Source organism: Mytilus trossulus, chromosome 4 (genome assembly GCF_036588685.1).
Source record: "Mytilus trossulus isolate FHL-02 chromosome 4, PNRI_Mtr1.1.1.hap1, whole genome shotgun sequence".
NCBI lineage: Eukaryota > Metazoa > Mollusca > Bivalvia > Mytilida > Mytilidae > Mytilus > Mytilus trossulus.
The window spans coordinates 41,615,485-41,620,784 of NC_086376.1; the positions used below are offsets into that span (position 1 = coordinate 41,615,485).

A 5,300-nucleotide genomic window follows, 5' to 3' on the forward strand; every position below is an offset into this window, starting at 1 on the left:
GATATCTTGATCATGAATGTTTGATTTGGAAAAAAAATCTCCCTACTTTTATAATGATATACAGTGTTGAAAGTCTTAGTAAGTCTTTTAAAGTACATTTATTTAGAATTTCATAGAATATGTCTATATTATCTTGTTTTAATAATTTGCATGTCATAACAGGAAAACATACAACTAGCCATCAACAGTGCTGAGTGAAATGGTATCCATCACAAATGTGGAAGTTCTTTTATCTGCTACCATAAATCTAGTCAAAGGAAGGATTTTAAAGCTGTTGTAAGTAAATATTTTTAGAAATCAAACAATTTAGAATTATTAAAAGACTATATTGATTGATTGATTGTTGGTGCTTTACACCACTTTTTAGGGCCACTTTTGGACTATATTGTGGTGGCCAGGTTGTTAGAGGAAGCCAGAGTGTCTGAAAAAAACCCACCAACCTTCGATTGTGAAACTGACAATCCTAGTCAATTTAAATTAGAGTCAAGTGCACCAGCACATAAAGGTTTTCAACTCATGTGTTGACTGGCTTGTGATTACAGTAGTAAAACAACTTATACCACTTGGCCAACAAGGTCCTTCAAAAAGTGATGACAAAGTTACATAAATGTTAATTTAAGCTGGTACCTAACACTACAGGGAGATAACTCTGTATAATCATTGAAGAATTCCAATCAGCTGTATTTTAAAGGAAATGTTATGCTTCTCAATGGCCAAAATTAGTGTTTGTCAAACTGCTACATACCCTATGATTTTTTTGTTCGAAAAAGTGATTTTAGTTTTAATATTGTTTTTTGAGATTTTAATATTTTGATCAAGGGATCAAAGTAAATATTTTGCCAAATTGTATGAAAATTGAGCAAGACAAATTAATTTCAGTCAAGATGTTCAGTACCACCTTAAAAAATGTTTCTTGACTGCATGGAACATTACAATTTAAATTAACTTATTTACTATTTTGAAGTATTAAGTTTTACCATTTTTCAAATTGCTCATTATATTAAAAACAAAAATCCATCTTATTATAGAACAGAAATGTTGTTTTAAAATTATTTACAAAAGTGCTATGGAGCCAGTGACCTATAATAATTTACTCTTATTTCACTAAACAATAAAAAATAAAAAAATGTGATAGATATAAGCAGAACATTCTCGGGTTAAAGTTAAAAGTTCAAGGTTAATTTGAATGGTAATGGGTCATCAGTGTATTGTGGACATATTTTCTTCTTGTTACTTTTTTGTGCAATTTATAATCATGATATGCTTTGTTTGTCAGGTTCAGCTTGCTCCATTTTTAGTGAAAAGGGGCTGGATATGAGCAGGTAGTACAACTTTAGTGTATGCTAGCAGAGGTAATACAAATACTTTATATAATTTTTTTTTTTATCAGATCTATTTAGACTAGATCAAAAGTTTTCAAAACAATCTATTAGATTCATCAACTATCCTAGATTTTTACCAAACTTCAACAGAAGTTTCTTACAATCATAAGATAGTATCAAGAGGAATATTTTTATTGATTTTTTTCCTCATTTTTGTTGAGCCTGCAATTTACAGCAAAAGAAGTCGAGACACTGTTTTTTGCGGAACCCTTACAAATTTTATATTAATTGCAGAGTTAATCCAGCAAGACAACAGTTGAGTAAATATGCCATGCAGGAATTCAGAGTTTTGTGTGTGGAAACCAAACTGAAAATAATGATGGTATGATATCATGTTAATATTTTGAAAATTAATATAAAAATATAATTAGTAGTATTTATTTGCACCTGTAATAATAGTAATTAGCAAAGAGGTTTATATGATGACAAATCAGTCACTGATAATTTTGATCTTGATCAAGACAATGTATCATCTCGTATTGTGTTTTCGACCGTCTTACATTTTCGACCTAATTCTACTTTCACTTCCTGTATGCTGCGCATGCCCGCATGACATCATATTCCACTGCTATACTTAGTAACAAAGTAACAATAGCAAATGATACCACGTGGGTTGAACATTTTTCAAGTAAAGTTTTAATATTAAGTATTTACGTTTTTTTATTTGATATCACATTTTTGTACCCTTTTCACTAATACTAGTTTTACCTTCCAAAAGAATCAGTCTAAAATATACGAATTTTTTAAACTTATGGCAGAGGTCTTTTTGCATGCAAAGTTAACTTCAAGGTCATTAAGTCACATGACTGTCAGGTGGTTAGTTGTAATACTTAAAGTTAATTTGAATATGGAAATACGCATGCTCCTTACAGCTTTTTACTGAATAAATAAAATATCAGTTCAATTTTATTTACAGAAAAAATAGTGTCAGTGGAAATTACAGACAATACTCACCAACCTCACTTCAAAATGGTTTAACCAAAGTATTTAACAAAAACATGAATGTATACAAGACCATACAAGTCTTTCAAAGTGCCTCATTCTGAAAAGTCATAAGTTTGATCGCCTCTAACACTTTGATATAAACTTTGGTATCAAATTTAAAACCAATTCCAGATTTGTACGACATGTAGTTTCCGACTTTTGACCCGTTTTTTTAGATAGGTCGAAAACACAAGATGCTTGTTTTTGTCAGCAAAGGTGCCATCGATCTAATGAACTCAAATGAAAAAATAAATAAAAGATCGAAATATATTTCCAATACAATTATTTTATGCACAAGTATACTAGCGACTCTCAAAATATTAGGTATGTCTATGTTCAAACATATAACAGGGAATTTCGGAAAAATATGTTAGTAGGTCGAAAAAACAATACACTAGGATATATTTATTCTCTTTATACTATTTCTATTATGCATGTTGGTTAGGTTTTGTTGGTGGGCGAAGCTTTATAAGTGCTTGGAGAAAACAATATACCTTTAAAAGGAAGATGGCAATAAAAGCATCTGACTTAGGGATGACATCAAAAGTTTAATGTAGGATAAAAAACTTAATTCACATAGTTTTTTCACTGACTTGTAGAATTTTATGTGTTTTAATATATTTATTTATTAAAAAAATAATCAGTTTGATTGTTTAGATGAATATTACATGACAACAAGACTATATAGCAGTATACATAACTATATATATAGAAAACTAATGGCTGAGAGAGTCAATCCCTACAACAACAAAAATAAAGTGAAGAGAAAAACAACCTCAGTCGGAAGATACCTGTCTAGGTAGGGTACCAAAATTGTCTTCTTGCAGATGAACTGAACAAAAATGTAAAGATAACTAAAATCAGAGACTAGCAGCTACTTTTGTCAAGTTTGCAATGATGTAGTTTCATTTAAACATTTTTTTACTCAATGTCACACGCAGACAGACCATCACACTTCAGCGTTATCACCATCGAACTTCAGGGTAGTTATCAACAAGTTAACGTCACAATGTGACCATCGCACTTCAGCGTGTTAACCCAACACACTTCAGTGTAGACCATCGCACTTCAGGGTGACCATCGTGTTTCGGAGTACCATCGCACCTCTGAGTCCTACATATATAAAAAAAAAATGCTTAAATAGCTGTTGAAGAGATGGACCTGAAGCAACACCAAATCAGAACAAAAAAATCCGATTTCAAAAAAAAAAAAACAGCACAAAAAAATAATGAGCATGAGTTACAACATATAATTAGAATTGAAACATGGAATGTGTCAAAGAGACAAAAATTTTCCCAACCAAAATGTACAGTACAATCCAAGACCACCAATATCTTGCTATTAAATACATGATTATCTACTTTATTGGGTTTTAAGTTTCTAGTATTTTTTAATTTAGCATCTATTTAGCACTCAAATAAACTCTTTGTCAGGGAAAAAAACCAAAATTGTGTACCTATTAAACATAGAAACTGATAAAAAAAACTTGACAAAAAAATGTGCAGAATTGTAAATAAGATTTTTTTAAATGAACAAAGTGATCTATTAATGCATGCACTGAAATGTATATAGGTAAATACATAAACAGTTATAATAAAATAAATACAATCAAACAGAGAAATATGGGGTCTAAAAGTACTGAATCATAACTGATTAAATCAGTACTGAAACAGTACCAACAAAATCAGTCATTAAACAGTAAAAACAAAATCAGTACTGAAAAGGTACTGACAAAATCAGGCCTGAAACAGTACTGATAAAAATCAGTTCTGAAACATTTCATTGATTTCATTGAAAGTAAAATACTATAAGTATTTAGTCTTTCCTATCAGTACTGATATGTTCGAGGCTAAAAATGTACAAAAAAAATGTAGATAAATTCTGGGTAGTATATGCAAGCCGGGGATTATATTCTTTAGTGGTTGATTTTCTGACAGAATCATTCTGATATTTAATTTCAGGCTCCAATTATATGTAAGAGGAAGAAGTGATATATTGTGAAAGATCCTGGAATGTTCAACTTTATTTAGAAACTATTGGATAAATACGGACAGAATTTACACCAGAAACCAGTATCATCTTGTCTTGTAATTGGAAACTATATGTAAACTGCAGAAACTTGAGAACAACATAAAAAGCCAAGATCAACAATACACATGCCTTTGCTTTATCTTTTACCTCTGACCTAAATGACCATAATTTACATCATTTGGCATCTGTTAACGTTAATTGTCCATCTATATGCAATTCAGTTTCTATTTCAAAAATGATATTTTCTGAATATAACACAGGCACTTGTCTCAGAAAAAAAACCCTATATACCTTATTATAACACAAGGTACTTAACTTGCATTTTAGAAAAATGTTGGGTGGTGACGAAGTTCTGTTATATGCTGCGTTATAGGCTGTTAATCTCAAGAATCAACTAAATTTTTAATTTAATTATTGGGATAACAAAAAATTGTGCATTAAGATTTTTATTGATTCAGTTATTGGAATGTGAGTTCTTATTATTGCACCCTGTTACATTATTTGCATTTATTAAGACATCACAATAATTTCTGAATTTACAGTATTGATCATAATCATGATTATGATCCAGAGATTACTTATCATGAAATCAGATAAATATTGTTTTGTAAAATTAGATATGCACTGAAATTGCTACAGATTGCAACAAAGATCTCAACCTTTTTTTCAAATTTATAGATAAGTGATCAAGGTTAAAGTTACCTGATTATGGTTGTTTAACTTTAATAAGCAATAGGTCATTTGTCAATGTCAAGTTTTAAAAGATTTTCAAATACTAGAAGTACATGTACATGTAGTAGATAAACTATATGTATGCAATGATTTACAAATTTAAAGAGTACAAGTCTGTCTGGCAGTTGTCATTGACCTCATTTGCATGGTCCATTGTTCAATAGTAAGTCC

At 30.2% G+C, this 5,300-nt stretch overlaps 1 long non-coding RNA gene across 1 annotated transcript; it reads left to right on the forward strand.

Annotated features, from left to right (window-relative positions):
- The first annotated feature begins 1,614 nt into the window (after positions 1–1,614).
- Positions 1,615–4,519, forward strand: LOC134713937 (uncharacterized). Its single transcript, XR_010106432.1, has 2 exons — positions 1,615–1,704; positions 4,328–4,519. It is a non-coding gene; the product is annotated as an uncharacterized LOC134713937 (long non-coding RNA).
- Positions 4,520–5,300: the final 781 nt, after the last annotated feature.